General features: G+C 36.6%; 1 protein-coding gene across 4 annotated transcripts in view; it reads left to right on the top strand.

The window, feature by feature from the left end:
- ULK4 (unc-51 like kinase 4) overlaps nucleotides 1–20,290 on the top strand; it is a 559,443-nt gene that overhangs the window by 120,464 nt on the left and 418,689 nt on the right. The gene's annotated exons all lie outside the window — the stretch shown is intronic.

Here is a 20,290-nt window from a genome sequence, read left to right as displayed (position 1 = left end):
TTAAATATAGTGTTTGCCATGTTTCTCCTGCATGAAATGCAACACGTTAAATTTGGGTTTTTATAAAACTCAAAATTTCAGTAATTAATAATTGTCAGGCTTACATAGTAAACTTGATCTTGAAAGTCAAAATAGAAAGCAATCCATTTTTTGCCTTTAATTAATCTGATTTAATTCTGTGAAGAAATTTGAGCCTCAGAGAAAGTATAGTCTGTGTCTAACATTTTGCTATTAAATTTTCCAAGTCATTGTATTAGAAAAAGTACCACTTGAGTAGTTTTGTTGTGTAAATTGTGGTAAGAGAGGCTGAGAGTTTTATTTTTCTTGGATTTATTGAGTTTAAGATATTTCACAAAGGTAGTAAAATAATATGCACTAATTAATATGATTTTGTAATTGTTTTATAATGTTTAATATTCCATGTATCTTAAATAAATGAATAATTACATGTATTATATGAGAAATCTTGATTTTAACTAATATTGGCACTTAAATTTTTTAAAAATTGTGGTTAAAAACATAAAATTTACTGTTAACCATTCTTAAGTATACAGTTAGGAGTGTTAAGTAGATTCACATTGTTGTGAAACAGAGCTTCAGAACTCTGTCAACTTGTTAAACAGAAGCTCTATATCCATTGTATATTTTGGGTGTTATGTTTTAAGACTCTGAATTTTATTTAAATCTTTTGTTTTAGTAGGCCTCCTCTGACACCGAACTGGCAGAGGAAGGATGGTGATGCTTTGTTCCTTCCAGGTCGGGGTGACAGTCCAGGTTCCCCTGTGGACTTCTCTTGACACCTCAGGGGTGTGGTAGAGCCCCTCCTTACTGCTGGGCAAAGGCCACTGGGCTTCTTCTGATGCCCCCCTGGCTGGTAGGGGAAGGGCTCCTCATTATTCCTCCACTGACACTGGTTGGGTAGGGGTGGGCGCCCCATTCCTGGTGGAAGGTGGTAAAGGTGAAGGCTTCCCACTTGCCTCCTCTGATGCCATCCCAGCAGAAAGAAGGAGGGGGACATGATTACTGCTATAAATGGGTGGAGGTCCAGGCGTCCCATCAGTATCTCTACTGATACCATGGTTGGGGCCGGGGGCCTTGTTATTGCTGGGTTGGGATGAAAGTACCAGCTCTCTCTTGGTCCTTTCTATTTCCCTGGCAGGGAGGAGTGTTGGGGTGCCTTGTTATGGTCATGTGAGAGTAGGAGGCTAGTCACTTCTCTTGCCCTTTGCTGAAGGGGCCATCGTCTGTCCGTGGTGTTCGGCTAGAGTAGAGTAGCTACTGTCTTAATGTTTTTGGTCTTTCCACGCTGCCCCTTTTCTGATCCTTTGGCTTGAGAGAGCTGGTTTTTCCTGTGTATTTGTGTTTGTGTGCTGTTTGGCTCCTGGATTATCCAGCACCCAATCTGGGATGTATGAGGCAGAGAGAAAACCAAGCAAACTCAGTGATATATTGATCCTCAGGTGCTGAGGCCTCTAACCATTCTGCATCTTTTCTGTCTTGTCCTATAATCTTTAAAACGTATCTATGGCCACGCAGTAATATACAGTGAATTGTCATTTAAAAGGTAAGTTTCTATTTTTTTAAATTAAAACAATTTACCATTATAGCGAACATTTATTATAGGCCAGACACTTAGTGACTTATAACCCTGGGTTATTCTCAAATGAGACTTAGTGTGTTGAGTGATTTTGTCAAGTTCATGGAGTTTATAAATGCTAAAGCTGATGCTCAGGCCAGGCAATAAACAAGGAAACAGAATTATTTCGGATAGTGTTAGTGTTCTGAAGAGCATTACACAGGATGATGTTGATAGAGTGTCTTGCAAGGGGAAGTGTGCAGGGATTGGAGGCAGACACCATTTGCTGGGAGGGAAGTCAGGGAGGGCCTCTCTGAGGAGGTGATGTTCCAGCTGAGCCCTCAGTGACAAGAAGGAGTGTGCTGTGTGAACCTCTGCAGGAAGAACTTTGTAGTTCAGCTTCCCTGAGGTGTGAGGGGTCTTGGGGAGACCCAGGAGGAGAAGGAAGGCCAGCAGTGCTGAATGCAGTGAGCAGTGAGGAGGGGACATAGAAAGAGGCTGGGCAGGAGGAAGAAGACTCCGCTCATGTACGGCTGTCACACTGGCCTTCCTTAGGGGTTTCAACACAATGGCCATTGTTTTATTTTTACTTAAAAGTACAAATATTTGTATATAGGTGTGTGTTTTAGGGGCAGGTTTACCAATCTTAGTATTATTGCTAATTGTGTTTTTTTCAAGTGCTTGGTTGTTAATGGGCTAGAATGAGTGGAAGACGAAGGGACCCAGGGACAAATACCAGGCTTACTGCTTCCTGCTGGACAGGGAGAAAGAACTGCACCTGTTCTTTTTGGAGGATTGATGCCTCTATATGGTGATATTTTTTTGTTGTTGAAATTCAGTCCCCAAAAGAGGCCCATGCCATTCCTTTAAAATAAGAGAAATTACTATTTACTGCAGAAAATTTAGAAGAACCTAAAGAAGAAAACAAAATCGACTGTAATCTCGCTACCGTTGCCATGTGGGTTTATCTCTTTTTAGTCTTTGGTCCATATGTCTATGAATTTTATGTGTACATTTATAAAATTACGATAAAAATGTGTCGATTTATCATTTTCATGAATACGTCATTAAATATACTGTAAGAACATTTAAAAAATTGCTACGTAATTTTTCATTTTGTGCCACTATGGTAATTTAACCCTTCTCCCACTGTTGACCTTTTTGCCTCTGACTTTTTGGTTTGCCCTCACCCTGATGCAGTGAGCATTCTGTTTACATACAACTTTGTGTCTGCTGCTAGTAGATTACCACAGGTGTTATGCACACTTAGAAGGCTGTGCATAAACAATGCTAAATTGTTCTCTAGAAAGGTAGATCATGAGAGTACCCGTTACTTGTGATGTTGTGAAAAGTGTTCACAGCCATGGTGACAAGGGAACTCTCTTGAGTTACAAATCATGTGTTCTGCATATTCAAGTAAATAGGAAAATTGGGCAAAACAAAAAGTGACAAACTGTTTTTCTACCCTGTTTTCAAAAAAGAAGAAACAAATGAACCCCTAAAAGGATACTTTCTGAACCCGTGGTAGATGGTACTTTGTAAGTAATTCTTGCATCATCACTAGATGTTAGGGAATTGATAACCTTTTCACAATTCAGATACTTGAATGACTCTCAGCGAGAAGCTTCTGGAAGGCCTGACCGGGCATAAGAGTAAACCTTGTAAGTTAGGTGTGAGTTTATTTACTAATCTTTGCCCTGTAAACTGATTTTTAAAAAAAATTCCTGGTTTACTTTGTAGTTTTATTTTTCTCATTCTTCCAAGCTTATTAATGTGTCCTACAAATATTCGATCTTGAAGATCTGGGGCTGGAGGAGTTTGGAAGTGCATAAAGGTGTTTCCTGCTGTTTTACTAGGAAGACAGGTATTGGACTGAGGTCATTGCAATTTCCCTTAATTATAATATCTAGAAACTTAAAGTAGCTAATGCCATTTTAATTTATTTTTATCAGATTATGTTTATAACTTTTATGAATTTTAGTTTAGTATTGAAAATCCAGAATATATGAGATATAGAATACAGAAGACTAAAATAAATTGCTTAACCATCCCAAAATAATCTCTTCAAAAATTTTGATATATATCTTTCAAATTCATATTTATTGTGCATATATGTGTACACATACACAGACATTCACGAATTTCCTTCTCCCTGCTGCCACATACGCATGCTATTAGAATCTTTTTACAGTAATTGGATCAGTTGTATACTGTTTGTTCATATTTTTCCTATTCAGTGATGTTGGGAATGTGTGTCTAACTCAGTATAACTGTTCAATATTGTTTTTAAAGTGTTATGACGTTCCATCATGTGAAGGTATCCCAATGCATTCCATCAGTTCACTACTGCACATTTTAAAATTTCATTTTTTTTTTGCCAAGGGAGAACATTCTTATGGCTAAATCCTTTCACATGGACATCTGTAATTATTCCTTTAGGATAAACTTTTAAGTAAAATTAAGCACTATCTTAGCTGCTTCTCCCAGAGTCTCTCATCAGGGATTTTATATTCAGTATCTTGGGTGTTCTGTTACAGAGACCACAGGTAGATGTATGAACATGGAAGAGATCAGTTCCCATGAGCTCTTCCTGAGGAATCTGTCAGAGAATGATCTTTAGACAAGCAAGAAATGTTTGAATAAGTTAAGAAGACCAGGTAATGTGGGACTTCCTTGGTGGCGCAGTGGTTAAGAATCTACCTTACAATGCAGGGGACGTGGGTTCGATCCCTGGTCTGGAAAGACCCCACGTGCCGCAGAGTGACTAAGCCTGTGTGCCACAACTAGTGATGCCTGTGCACCTAGAGCCCGAGCTCTGCAACAAGAGAAGCCACCACAGCGAGAAGCCCACGCACAGCAACAAAGAGTAGCCCCTGATCGCTGCAACTAGAGAAAGCCATGCAGCAATGAAGACCCAATGCAACCAAAAATAAATAAATAAAAATTAAAATTAAAAACAAAACAATCCAGTGCCCCATTCTTGATGTTAGAAAATAGAAAACATATAAAACCCCGGGAACCCTACTCTGCTGTATTTCAATTAATTGAGCGTAGTGTACTCACATCAACTTGTTTACAAGTTACATGGATTCAAACATCTGCCTCAGTTATTTTTTTTTTTTGAGGTATGTGACCTTGAATGTACTTTGTAACTGCATAATCAGTGATGCATACATTGCACTTCATATGCTTTGGGGTCACTTAGCAATTTAAAATTATTTTTAAAGTCATACCGTGTTTCACAGGTGGATTTGTTCATGCTCGTTGGTAAGATGATTTCCTTCTGGGTGTTACTACGGTTACTGCCTTTCTAATTTTTGTCTTACTTGCTAATTTTGACAGGAGCTGCTGTCCATTTTTATTTTAGCAATCTAGTTTGACTGAAGCTGTTGCTTCAGGTTTCATGTTTTGACCAAATAGCACAACAGTGATTAGTAATAAGCCAGAAGGTGCAGATTGCTTATGTTGTTTGGAAGTACTATGGAAGATCACTATGAAATTTCATGCATATAAAACTTTGAAAAATTTGAAAGTTAAGTCAGCTCACTTTTTTTCTCACAAAGTCACTAGGCATCCTGACTCAATGGTTGCTAATTTAAAATATGGTAATTACTTTATACATATTAATAACATGAGTTTGTATTGACATTTTTGTCTACGTTAATGTGTTCTGTAAGAAACATTTTACTAAGCTACTTGGCTAAACTTCTTTAAGGAAAGTGTAAACCAAAAACAATTTTAGATTTAATCAGTACATTTTTCACTTCCATCAACATTAAATGGGAAAATCGTGTCAGTGTATTATCCACGTAATTTATTTTTTTTGAGACTATTATCATTTGATGGCCAGGCTGTGCTAATTGATTTTCACCTGTGACAGTTGATTGAAACAGATCAGTTTTACCTCTTGAGAAATAAATAACTTGGATGTTCTCTACATCATCATTATTTTTTATTTATCTCATAATTTTGTCCTTATGATATGTACTGGAGGCGTTTTTATCCTTTTGCTTACTTTTGATCAAGATATCATTTTCTTTGTGATGGAAGCTTCATATATTTCGACCAGTTCCTGACATTGTGAACATTTCATCATACCATCTTCACATTATGTACGTATGTCTGTTCTGAAATTACTGCCAAGAACCATTTGAATGTTGGACATGAACTCGTTGTTCTGTGGTTTGGACTATAGACCTAAACAGCCTCTGCTTTTTTTTTTTCCACGTGTAAAATTTAGTTATGTTGAGCCAAATGGCAAGATGAATTTAAATCAAAGCTGAATCCATAGTGGATTGCAAACTGAAGTGACCCGAGGTCACTTTTTGGTTCTCTAAAGTAGCTTTGATTATTCATCCTTGGCACTAGTTTTTGCTTGTAGCCTGTAATCTTCCCTCCTCAGTGTTGTAAGATTAATACTGTTCTAGAGGTCTGGTGCATGTTGCTTAAGATTAAATATGGTGCCCTGGGCAGTTAGTTTTAGGGAGTCAGTCAGTGCTGTTCATTTAGTTTTCCTGAAATGACTAAATGAGAATTTATTTAGGGCACAAGATGCTTGTAGGTTTAGATCCAAAATTAGAGTCTGTCATATATTGTATCTTCTCAGGGACTTAGAATTACTATGTTAGAAACAAATCTTGTATGCAGTTTCTTTTATCTTTAGGTGTTTGCTGCAGTTTGTCTAGTTTGTTTCACTCAAAATAATAGGCATTATTTTAGTTTTGCCAGATTGTTAGTAATGGCTGCATAACACTCCATCAATAAATACAGTAGACCTCATCATCACTTCCTAGTGACATGTCTGTGTTTTTAAAATTATGACCATTGCTGTACGAAACTTTTGTTGCGCCTGGAAAAATTTCTTCTTTCGTTAGATGCTTAAGCTATATTTCACTTTTGCTGTGTAACTACTTCAAAATGTAGTGGCTTAAACAAGAGCAGTAATTTATTTTGCTCCCCAATCTGTAATTTGGGCAAGGTCGGGAGAGGTTGAGTGGGAGCTGGAGAATAAACTCTCCAGAAGGCTCACTCAGATGACTGGAAAGTTGGTGCTCGCTGTTCCCTGGGAACCCTAGTGGGCTGTGGGCTGGGAGCCTCAGTTCCTTTCCACATGGGCCCCTAAAGGCTGCTCGGGCTTCCTCACAGCGTAGTGGCTGGGTTCCAAGAGAGAGTGTCCCAAGAGAGCCAGGCAGAAGCCGCATGGCCTTTTAAAGCTGGCTTTGGAAATCATGTAGTGTCACTTCCGTGACTTCCCTTTCCTACTCCACCTGCCCTCCCCATATGCATCATTAGTGTTTGTAATGAAAGAAGGTAAAACTGGATATGGGTAGATGCAATCTTTGCTACAATTAGGATTTAACAAATTCCCTATCTTGGGATGTTAAGGTGGTTTCTATTTTTGTTTGTCTTATTAACAGTACTACCATGAGCATTCTTCTCAAAGCTCTTTTGTTCATCACTTGGTTAGGCTAAAATTCTTGAGATATAACGAGATATAACAACTGTGTCAGAAGAAAATAACATTTTTTTTTTTTTTTTTTAACATCTTTATTGTAGTATAATTGTTTTACAATAGTGTGTTAGTTTTCCCTCTACAACAAACCAAATCAGTTATACATACACACATGCTCCCACATCTCCTCCCTCTTGCATCACCCTCTCTCCCACCCTCCCCATCCCACCCCCCCAGGCGGTCACACAGCACAGAGGTGATCTCCCTGTGCCACGCAGCAGCTTCCCACCAGCTATCTAATTTACAATTGATAGTATATATATGTCCCTGCCACTCCCCCACTTCGACACAGCCCACCCCTCCCCCTCCCCATATCCTCAAGTCCATGCTCGAGTAAGTCTGTGTTTTATTCCCATCCTACCACTAACCTCTTCATGACATTTTTTTCCCTTAGAGTCCATATATATGTGTTAGCATACGGTATTTGTTTTTCTCCTTCTGACTTACTTCACTCTGTATGACAGACTCCAGGTCCATCCACCTCATTATAAATAACTCAGTTTCATTTCTTTTTATGGCTGAGTAATATTCCATTGTATATATGTGCCACATCTTCTTTATCCATTCATCTGTTGATGGACACTTAGGTTGCTTCCATGTCCTGGCTATTGTAAATAGAGCTGCAATGAACATTTTGGTACATGAGTCTTTCTGAATTATAGTTTTCTCAGGGTATATTCCCAGTAGTGGGATTGCTGGGTCGTATGGTAGTTCTATTTGTAGTTTTTTAAGGAACCTCCATACTGTTCTCCATAGCGGCTGTATCAATTTACATTCCCACCAGCAGTGCAAGAGGGTTCCCTTTTCTCCACACCCTCTCCAGCATTTATTGTTTCTAGAGTTTTTGATGATGGCCAATCTGACCGGTGTGAGATGATATCTCATTGTAGTTTTGATTTGCATTTCTCTAATGATTAATGAGGTTGAGCATTCTTTCATGTGTTTGTTAGCAATCTGTATATCTTCTTTGGAGAAATGTCTATTTAGTTCTTCTGCCCATTTTTGGATTGGGTTGTTTGTTTTTTTGTTATTGAGCTGCATGAGTTGCTTATAAATTTTGGAAATTAATCCTTTGTCAGTTGCTTCATTTGCAAATATTTTCTCCCATTCTGAGGGTTGTCTTTTGGTCTTGTTTATGGTATCCTTTGCTGTGCAAAAGCTTTTAAGTTTCATTAGGTCCCATTTGTTTATTTGTGTTTTTATTTCCATTTCTCTAGGAGATGGGTCAAAAAGGATCTTGCTGTGATTTATGTCGTATAGTGTTCTGCCTATGTTTTCCTCTAAGAGTTTGATAGTGTCTGGCCTTACATTTAGGTCTTTAACCCATTTTGAGTTTATTTTTGTGTGTGGTGTTAGGGAGTGTTCTAATTTCATACTTTTACATGTAGCTGTCCAGTTTTCCCAGCACCACTTATTGAAGAGGCTGTCTTTTCTCCACTGTATATCCTTCCCTCCTTTATCAAAGATAAGGTGACCATATGTGTGTGGGTTTATCTCTGGGCTCTCTATCCTGTTCCATTGATCTATATTTCTGTTTTTGTGCCAGTACCATATTGTCTTGATTACTGTAGCCTTGTAGTAGAGTCTGAAGTCAGGGAGCCTAGTTCCTCCAGCTCCATTTCTCGTTCTCAAGATTGCTTTGGCTATTCGGGGTCTTTTGTGTTTCCATACAAATTGTGAAATTTTTTGTTCTAGTTCTGTAAAAAATGCCAGTGGTAATTTGATAGGGATTGCATTGAATCGGTAGATTGCTTTGGGTAGTATAGTCATTTTCACAATGTTGATTCTTCCAATCCAAGAACATGGTATATTTCTCCACCTATTTGTATCATCTTTAATTTCTTTCATCAGTGTCTTATAGTTTTCTGCATACAAGTCTTTTGTCTCCTTAGGTAGGTTTATTCCTAGATATTTTATTCTTTTTGTTGCAATGGTAAATGGGAGCGTTTTCTTAATTTCACTCTCAGATTTTTCATCATTAGTGTATAAGAATGCCAGAGATTTCTGTGCATTAATTTTGTATCCTGCAACTTTACTAAATTCATTGATTAGCTCTAGTAGTTTTCTGGTAGCATCCTTAGGATTCTCTATGTATAGTATCATGTCATCTGCAAACAGTGACAGCTTTACTTCTTCTTTTCCTATTTGGATTCCTTTTATTTCTTTTTCTTCTCTGATTGCTGTGGCTAGAACTTCCAAAACTATGTTGAATAAGAGTGGTGAGAGTGGGCAACCTTGTCTTGTTCCTGATCTTAGTGGAAATGGTTTCAGTTTTTCACCATTGAGAACGATGCTAGCTGTGGGTTTGTCATATATGGCCTTTATTATGTTGAGGAAAGTTCCCTCTATGCCCACTTTCTGCAAGGTTTTTATCATAAATGAGTGTTGAATTTTGTCAAAAGCTTTCTCTGCATCTATTGAGATGATCATATGGTTTTTCTCCTTCAGTTTGTTGATATGGTGTATCACATTGATTGATTTGCGTATATTGAAGAATCCTTGCATTCCTGGGATAAACCCCACTTGATCATGGTGTATGATCCTTTTAATGTGCTGTTGGATTCTGTTTGCTAATATTTTGTTGAGGATTTTTGCATCTATGTTCATCAGTGATATTGGCCTGTAGTTTTCTTTCTTTGTGACGTCTTTGTCTGGTTTTGGTATCAGGGTGATGTTGGCCTCATAGAATGAGTTTGGGAGTGTTCCTCCCTCTGCTATCTGTTGGAAGAGTTTGAGAAGGATAGGTGTTAGCTCTTCTCTAAATGTTTGATAGAATTCGCCTGTGAAGCCATCTGGTCCTGGACTTTTGTTTGCTGGAAGATTTTTAATCACAGTTTCAATTTCAGTGCTTGTGATTGGTCTGTTCATATTTTCTATTTCTTCCTGGTTCAGTCTCGGCAGGTTGTGCATTTCTAAGAATTTGTCCATTTCTTCCAGGTTGTCCGTTTTATTGGCATACAGTTGCTTGTAGTAATCTCTAATAATCTTTTGTATTTCTGCAGTGTCAGTTGTTATATCTCCTTTTTCATTTCTAATTCTATTGATTTGAGTCTTCTCCCTTTTATTCTTGATGAGTCTGGCTAACGGTTTATCAATTTTATTTATCTTCTCAAAGAACCAGCTTTTAGTTTTATTGATCTTTGCTATTGTTTCCTTCACTTCTTTTTCATTCATTTCTGATCTGATCTTTATGATTTCTTTCCTTCTGCTAAATTTGGGGGTTTTTTGTTCTTCTTTCTCTAATTGCTTTAAGTGCAAAGTTAGGTTGTTTATTCGAGATGTTTCCTGTTTCTTAAGGTATGATTGTATTGCTATAAACTTGCCTCATAGAACTGCTTTTGCTGTATCCCATAGGTTTTGGGTCGTTGTGTCTCCATTGTCGTTTGTTTCTAAGTATTTTTTGATTTCCTCTTTGATTTCTTCAGTGATCACTTCGTTATTAAGTAGTGTATTGTTTAGCCTCCATGTGTTTGTATTTTTTACAGATCTTTTCCTATAATTGATATTTAGTCTCATAGCGTTGTGGTCGGAAAAGATACTTGATACGATTTCAATTTTCTTAAATTTGCCAAGGCTAGATTTGTGACCCAATATATGATCAATCCTGGAGAATGTTCCATGAGCACTTGAGAAAAATGTGTATTCTGTTGTTTTTGGATGGAATGTCCTATAAATATCAATTAAGTCCATCTTGTGTAATGTATCATTTAAAGCTTGTGTTTCCTTATTTATTTTCATTTTGGATGATCTGTCCATTGGTGAAAGTGGGGTGTTAAAGTCCCCCATTATAATTGTGTTGCTATCGATTTCCCCTTTTAAGGCTGTTAGTATTTGCCTTATGTATTGAGGTGCTCCTATGTTGGGTGCATAAATATTTACAATTGTTATATCTTCTTCATGGATCGATCCCTTGATCATTATGTAGTGTCCTTCTTTGTCTCTTGTAATAGTCTTTATTTTAAAGTCTATTTTGTCTGATATGAGAATTGCTACTCCAGCTTTCTTCTGATTTCCATTTGCATGGAATATCTTTTTCCATCCCCTTACTTTCAGTCTGTATGTGTCCCTAGGTCTGAAGTGGGTCTCTTGTAGACAGCATATATATGGGTCTTGTTTTTGTATCCATTCAGCCAGTCTGTGTCTTTTGGTGGGAGCATTTAATCCATTTACATTTAAGGTAATTATCGATATGTATGTTCCTATTACCATTTACTTGTTTCGGGTTGTTCTTGTAGGTCTTTTCCTTCTCTTGTGTTTCTTGCCTAGAGAAGTTCCTTTAGGATTTGTTGTAGAGCTGGTTTGGTGGTGCTGAACTCTCTCAGCTTTTGCTTGTCTGTAAAGGTTTTAATTTCTCCATCAAATCTGAATGAGATCCTTGCTGGGTAGAGTAATCTTGGTTGTAGGTTTTTTTCCTTCATCACTTTAAATATGTCCTGCCACTCCCTTCTGACTTGTAGAGTTTCTGCTGAAAGATCAGATGTTAGCCTTATGGGGATTCCCTTGTGTGTTATTTGTTGTTTTTCCCTTGCTGCTTTTAATATGTTTTCTTTGTATTTAATTTTTGACAGTTTGATTATTATGTGTCTCGGCGTGTTTATTCTTGGGTTTATCCTGTATGGGACTCTCTGTGCTTCCTGGACTTGATTGACTATTTCCTTTCCTATATTAGGGAAGTTTTCAACTATAATCTCTTCAAATATTTTCTCAGTCCCTTTCTTTTTCTCTTCTTCTTCTGGGACCCCTATGATTCGAATGTTGGTGCGTTTAATGTTGTCCCAGAGATCTCTGAGACTGTCCTCAGTTCTTTTCATTCTTTTTTCTTTCTTCTGCTCTGCAGCAGTTATTTCCACTATTTTATCTTCCAGGTCACTTATCCGTCCTTCTGCCTCAGTTATTCTGCTATTGATCCCATCTTGAGTATTTTTAATTTCATTTATTGTGTTGCTCATCGTTGCTTGCTTCCTCTTTATTTCTTCTAGGTCCCTGTTAACTGTTTCTTGCAAATTGTCTATTCTATTTCCAAGATTTTGCATCATCTTCACCATCATTATTCTAAATTCTCTTTCAGGTAGATTGGCTATTACCTCTTCATCTGTTAGGTCTGGTGTGTTTTTATCTTGCTCCTTCATCTGTTGTGTGTTTTTCTGTCTTCTCATTTCGCTTATCTTACTGTGTTTGAGGTCTCCTTTTTGCACGCTGCAGGTTCGTAGTTCCTGTTGTTTTTGGTGGCTGTCCCCAGTGGCTAAGGTTGGTTCAGTGGGTTGAGTAGAAAATAACATTTTTAAGGCTTTGGAGAAGTAACAACTCACTTTCCTACCAGCTAGAGGAAAGGTTGAACACTTACTCTCATATGAGCTATATTTGAGATTTATCCATCTACCCATGACCTTGCCAGCTCATCTTTGCTAGTCTGCTTTGTTTTAAAACAGATTCTTATTCTTCCTAAATTTGCATTTCTTTGCCTACTAGTGAGGGTACATGATTTATTTGCTTGTAGGCAGTTTAGAATTCTTTTATTAGTCTTTTGCTTGTTTCTGTAATTTTTTACACTAGAGTGTTCATAAAACTTATATTGGTAAAAGTAAGTTATTTATACCTAAAGATATTGATTCTTTGTAAAAAGTTTCAAATATTTCAAATACTTTTTCCAAGGTTGCGTATTTATTTTGACAGATGTATATTATCATAAGTTTGTCTTCCCCCATTATTTAAAATTTTCACAACCTGTTGAGAGTCTTTCTCGTAAAGGTAGTAAAGTAAGGATATCATTAGATGAAATCTGTCCTTTATCTTTTTTATTTGCTGAAGTCTTAAATATACTTGTGAATGTTTTGCTCTTTCTTTTATTTGTATTTTCCATGCAAATTTCAAAAATGGAATTCTTGCAGCTTTATGCTTTATGATATTTTCTAGTATCTAGTTGGACAAATGCCTTCAGTCATTATATCAAGCCTATGAAATGTGAGTGTGTGATCATCTCCGACATGCTATTCTGTCAAGCACTGTTACACTCGCACTCAGGTTTCTTGACTCCAGATTACAAGTTCTTTACCACTATATTAAGCTGCTGCTTCATTTTTTCCAGTGTTTTCTTATCGCTCCATAACAATCCATAGTTTTCTTTGTGTAAATCATACATTTTTCTTTTAAGTTCTTTCTTAAATTGTTCTGTATTTTTTGTCATCCTTAATCAGAACACATATTTATGTGTTTACAAAAAGACATGTATAAGAATGTCCATAACAGCTTTACTCATTGTGGTTCCAAACTCCAAACAACCCAAATGTCCAAGAGTAAAATGGGTATGTACATTTTTCTGTGTTCACACCATGGAATATTATACAGCAATAAATTATGAACTACTTCTATATATAATGTAGCTGACTTTCACACCATTAAATTGAGGTCAGGCAGTAGTAATTTTTCTTTTTGTGTATCTTTGCTGTCTCCCCTTTTTCTTGATTAATTTAGTGAGTGCTTTATCTATGTTGTTGATATTTTTCAGAGGCAGCATTCTGATATATCATTTCCCTTTTTTTCCTTTTACCTTGTCAGTTTCTGCTTGCATCTTTATTTTCTCCCTTTGCTTCACTTTGCTTTACCTTGTTCTTTTTTCAGCTTTTTGTGTTGGGAATTTAGTTCACACACTTCTTACATTTTCAAATACAAATGTATTTGCAGGTCACATTTTCTTCTGATGACTGCTTTAATTGTATCCTATAGATTCTTATATATAGTGTTTTTACTATTTTTTTTTTAATTCTACAATTTTGGTTTGCATTTTTCCTTTACTCAAGGATTGTTTAATAGTGTTTTAAAATTTTCCAGGTAGAAGGGCCTTTTGGATTATTGATTTTTTTTTATTACTTTCTACTTCTACAGCACTGTGATCATTAGAGTTATTATTTTTTACTTTATGGATTCTATTAAGGTTTTCTTTATCACCTATTGTGTAGGTACCTTAATGGAACATTTCATATTTAAGAAAAAGGTACATTTTCTATTATTTGAGTCTAAATTTTAATACATGTCCATAATATCTAATCTTTTACTTAGGTTATTTAGGTCTTCTATATCCTTACTTATTTTTTGTTCTCATGACAGTCTTGGACTGAGAGTAGTGTGATTAAGTCTTCTATTCCTTCTTCCATCTCCTGTAGTCTTCACTTTTTAAAGGTGTTCACTATACTATGTAAGGCATAACCTTCATTACTGTATTCAGTACTGTTGTGTATGTGTTGTGAATGGTGGCCTTTGGCATTAAAAAGTGTTGTTTGTTGTTTACTTATTTTTGGCCTAAATTCTATCCTATATATCAGGAAAAATCATTATATAATTCTTTGTATATCAGGAATAAACTTTCTGCTTTCGTTTTTGCTTGAATTTGCCTGATTGTGTGTGTATTTGTATTGATTTATATATAAAATTTATACACAATGCAATTCATATTTTTTTGGAGTGTAGTTGTACAAGAATTAACACATGCATAGACTCTTGTTACCACCACAAGAAGAATACAGAACAATTCCAACATCCCAAAGAATGACCTTGTGCTGCTCCCTTTTTTAGGTACACCATGTCCCATCCCAGTCCCTGGCATTCAGTGATGCCTGTATGGTTTTACCTTTTCCAGAATGTTATATAAGTGGGATCCTATAGTATGTAATCTTTGAGACTGGTTTCTTTTACTTAACATCATGCAGTTGAGATTCCTCTGTATTGTTGTATATACCATTAGTTCATTCCTTTTGATTGCTGAGTACTATTCCTTTTTGTGGATATACCACAGTTTATTTATCCATGTACCCGTTCAGGGACTTAAGGATTGTTACCAATTTTGGACTCTTAGGAGTAATGTTGCTATCAACTTTTACATGTAGATTTTTCTGTGAACATAATTTTTCATTAAGTGAAATGATAATGCAGTGGCTGGGGCATATATGATAGATATGTGTTTAACTTTTTTTTTTGGCTGCGTTGGGTCTTTGTTGCTGTACGCAGCTTTCTCTCATTGCAGTGAGTGGGGACTACTCTTTGTTGCAGCGCATGGGCTTCTGATTGCAGTGGCTTCTCGTCACAAAGCATGGGCTCTAGGCACACAGGCTTCAGTGGTTGTGGCACGCGGGCTCAGTAGTTGTGGCTCGCGGGCTCTAGAGTGCAGGCTCCGTAGTTGTGGCACACAGGCTTAGTTGCTCCGTGGCATGTGGGATCTTCCCAGACCAGGGCTCGAACCCGTGTCCCCTGCATTGTCAGGCAGGTTCTTAACCACTGCACCACCAGGGAAGTCCCTGTGTTTAACATTTTTATGAAACTGCCAAACTATTTTCCAGAATGATTGTGCCATTTTACGTTCCCACAAGCAATGTATGTAGAATTCTAGTTGCTCCACATACTTGTCATTTTTAATTTTAGTCATTCTAATAAATGTGGTGTCTTGTGATCTTAATTTGTGTTACTGTAATGATTATGATATTGAACATACTTTCATGTGTTTATTTGGCATCTGTGTACATTCTTTTTTTTTTTTTTTTTTTTTTGTGGTACGCGGGCCTCTCACTGTCGTGGCCTCTCCCGTTGCGGAGCACAGGCTCCGGATGCGCAGGCTCAGCAGCCATGGCTCACGGGCCTAGCCGCTCTGCAGCATGTGGGATCTTCCCGGACCGGGGCACGAACCCGTGTCCCCTGCATCGGCAGGCAGATTCCCAACCACTGCGCCACCAGGGAAGCCCTGTGTACATTCTTTGGTGAAATGTCTGTTTAAATATTTTGTCCTTGAAAAATACTTTTCTTAATGTTGAGTTTTAAGAGTTCTTTATATATTCTGGTAACATATACTTTCTGCTAGTATGTGGCTTATCTTTTCTTACAGTGTTCTCTCCAGAGGAGACATTCTAAGTTTGATGAAGTTGAGTTCATCAATTATTTCTTTTATGGATTGTGATTTTGGTTTATGTCTAAGAATTCTTCCTAACCTAAGGTCATGAAGATTTTCTCCTCTGTTTCTTTTTAAGATTTTGTGGTTTTACATTTTACATTCAGTTCTATGATCCATTTGGGGTTAGTTTTTGTATATGGTGCAAGGTGTTAGTTGAAGTTTAGTTTTTTGCATGTGGATATCCAGTTGTTTATAGCAAAAACTTTTTTCCAAAATTGCCTTTGTACTTTTGTCATAAACCAATTGACTATAATATTTCTGAACTCTCTACTGTTTCCCCTTAGTCTGTGTGTCTGTCATTTTGTCAATACCACATTGTTTTGATTACTGTAGTTTTTAAAATGTCTTAAAACCATTGTGTGATTCTCCCATCTTTTCTCCCCCCAAATTGTTGTGCTTATGTTAGTTGCTTTGCCTTTACCTATAAATTTTACAATTAGCTTGTCTGTATCTACTAAAAATCCTGCTGGGATTTTGATTGGAATTGCATTAAATCTATGAGTCAGTTTGGGGAGAATTGATATATATATATTAACTATCTTGAGTCTTTTAATATATGAGCAGAAAATATCTTTTATTTATATCTTAAAAATGTTTTTCTTACTGTTTTGTAGTTTACTGTGTACAGATTCTTGGCATGCTTTTTTAGGTTTATACCTATATTTCTTTAGTTTTTGTTGTTGTAGCTATTTTTTTAAAATTTGTTTTCCAGTTGTTCATTACGACTGGGATGAACAAATTCCAGTGTGTACAAATATATCAGATCTTGCTAAAACTCACTTATTAGTTCAGAAGTTTTTTTTTTTTTTTGTAGATTATTTGGGCTTTTCTATATTGTCTTGATATCTGAGACTATTTCTTCCATTCCAATCTGAATACCTTTTACTTTTCTGTCCTTATTGTATACTGCCTATGACTTTCAGCAAAATATTGAATTATGAATGATGGGACAGCCTTGCTTAATTCCCAGTTTCAGAGTGGGAGGAAGCATACAGTCTTTGAACATTTAGTAGTTAGCTGTAGGTTTTTTTCTAGATGTTTTTGAGATGGGGAAAGTTCCCTTCTATTCCTCGTTTGGTGAGAGATTTTATCATGAGTGGATATTGAATTTTTTCAGATGCTTTTTTGTTATCAACTGATGTGATTAATATGGTGAATTACACTGATTGATTTTCACATATCGAACCGGTCTTGAATTCCTGGGATAAATCCCACTTGAGTGCAATTTATTATACTTTTAATATATTACTGTATTCAACTTATATTTTGTTGAGGATTTTTTGCATCCATGTTCCTAAGGCATGGTGTCTGTACTTTCTTTTCTTGTATAACTAACTGTTTTGGACCTTTTTTATGTCTATAAATGCTTGTTTAATGATACTTCCTTCTGATTGAGCTGTTATATTACAGATTACCTCTGCTTCATTTTTTTGTTTTGCTTGGGTGGAGTTAGAGACTCTTCATTGGCTGAAGTACTTTAATTCTCACTTTTTGTTGCCTTCTTAGAATAGCTTTATATGAAACTTGCGTCCTGTGTTCTGTACATTTTGAAATGTCTTAAATTATTCTGGGATGATGTTCCATGTAGAAGAGGTTAGAGGTTTCAGTTGTTTCTAGGGCTCTTAGTTTTTTAAATTTCCCTTAGTTCTTTTCTTTTTGTGTTGTTGTTAGTGATATTTATATATCAAGAAATTAGCAATTTATCCATAAAATGTGCTACAGTTATCTTACCTGGTTTATGCATTCTTTTTTGTTCATTTATAGTGTTTTATTTCCATATAGGATTTAACAGTTTTTGGTATTCACATTTCTCATGCTTTTTTTCTTCCTTTCTAATACATTATTTATGAACATATTCTCAAATCTGAGATTTTAAATATGTATAAATATGTATCTGTATCTTCCATGGCATCTTCTAGATCTTTTAATAATTTGGTGTTTATTTTTTAAATCTTAGATTTGTCTAGGGCTTATTTTCAAGTAGGACAGAACCACCACACATGACCCAGTGTATTAATTTTGGTTAGATCAACATTTAGCAAACTTTTATTACATCACTTTTTGTTTTCAAATTGCATTCAGATGCATCAGGTATTCTGTCAATTTTTTCTCCTTAAAGAGATCTCTCCTGGAGCCTTCTGACCAACTCTGTTATGAATAGGCAGCCTCTGTACCTGGTTATAGTAGCTATCACCCTGGAATCATCCTGGGATTCCCTTTGTCTCTTTCCTTTTCTCCTCTTCCTTGGTTTATTTCCTCATGGTGACTGTTGGGAGTATATGAGAGGAGTGGTAGTACGATAAGTGATTTTGGAAAGGTAATAAAAAGCCAGATCATGAAGGGCCTTGTATGCCGTGATAAGGGATTTTAGCTTCTCTCAAGGGTTTTAGCAACTGCTGAGGATATTTTATAGGTGAATAATGTATTTGCTCTTATGGAAGATCACTGTGGCTGCAACTTGTAGAATAGATGGAAGAAAGCAAAGTTAGACAAAGCCTGCTACAGTACTTCGAGAAAGATATAAGGATGCATTGAAATAGGGCAATGACAGCGTGAGTGTTGTTCTCATAGAAATTGGGTATCATTTGGACACCTGAGAGAGGAAGGAAGAGTCAAGGAGGGTGCTCAGATTTCTTAGTTTGGCTACTGAATTGATGACCCTTATAGTAGGATTATCATGCTTAGGGTAGGTGACGAGTTTAGCATTGGATGTGTAATACAAAGAATTGCACTATATCCTGGACGCACATTCACCAGATGTTAACGTTTTACCTTATTTGCTTTATAGTTTCTATCTTTTACCATGTGAGTGAGTGAGAGAGTGTGTGTGTTGCTATCCATTTGAGGTGAGGTCACAGATCTGATGATGCTCCTTTACCTCTAATTACTTCACTGAATATTCCCTAAAAAATAAGCCATCAATTTAAAACTCAAGAAGCTAACATTTATTTAACATAAATTGCTAAACTGGACCGTATTCAGATTTTGCAGTTGTCCTAGTAATGTTCTTTGACATGAAACAAAACTTCCACATCTTGAATTGCAGTCAGTTATCATGACTCTCTAGTCTTCTGTAATCTGGAACAGTTTTTAAGTCCATGGCTAGTGGGTATTTGAATGGTTTTGGAATTAGGCACGTGGATGTGTGGGAGCAATGTTAGTGTGGGAAACAGATTTGTGGTTTTGGTCCTTGGGCCACAGTGTGTAAATTAGAACTGGGAGTTGACTGGGGGGAAATGGGCTTTCTACTGTCCACTGGAAAGGTGGAAACAGATCTATTACTCAAAAGCACCTTGGTGTTGATTGTTTTTTACTCCAATTGATGAATTAGTTAATTTGGTTCAGGATCTAGGTGAGCCTGATGTAGAGATACAGATAAATAGTTATATAGATGTATAGATATATCTCCATCCTTAAATAAAAGCGTATACCTGGCTGTGTAAACTCTTCCTGCCTTACAACATAGCACTCAATGTAAAAGAACTTCGGCAAAAAATTGAGCTGTTTACATCTACGTTGGACACACAGTGTCACTGCTAGGTGCTTACCTCTGTCAAGGACTCTAGGGAACTTAACGTTCCTGCTCTCTGTAGCCATCTTGCTAACAATACGATTCCATATTTCTGCCTACTTACATTCATTAACGCTGTGTGTGTGTATTCCATTTTTTTTTGCATATCAATAGGCACCTGAAGTGATGTACAAATCTGTCTGTTAGAAAATGATACTAATACTTGTCAACACTTATTCCTCTGTATTGTATTAAACGTTTAATTAAAGAATGTCATAGAAATGTAGGTTTTTCTTTTGTGTCCCATACTGGCTATTGTTTTTATTTTATGTCTGTAGGACCTCAGCTGTGTAGACTAGAGACGTGATCTCTGTGTGTGCTGGTTTGCTCAGAAGTTCATGCCTCCATGCAGTTGTGACTTTCAGTTCCAGTTATTTATTGCTACGCTTCTAGTTGTGTGATGGAGGGGTTAAGAAGCAGGCTTTGTCATCTGCCTGGCCTGGATTTGAATTCAATTTTGTGAATTGGGGCAAAGTGCTTAAATTTTCAAGATTCCTTTTTCTCTTTAAAATAGGGATAATATTATCAACTCTTCATAGCTTCTTTTCAGGTTTAAATGAGATCATACATATTAATAACTTGGTATAGGGAGCAGCGCAAATTAAAAATGCAACAGCAATAGCTGATATTATTTTATTTTCTGCTATCTGTTTGGTTATTACTGTCTATTGACCCTCAGAGTTGACTGCTCTATTT

Source organism: Kogia breviceps, chromosome 10, assembly GCF_026419965.1.
Source record: "Kogia breviceps isolate mKogBre1 chromosome 10, mKogBre1 haplotype 1, whole genome shotgun sequence".
NCBI lineage: Eukaryota > Metazoa > Chordata > Mammalia > Artiodactyla > Physeteridae > Kogia > Kogia breviceps.
This window is presented reverse-complemented; position numbering and strand designations above follow the sequence as displayed.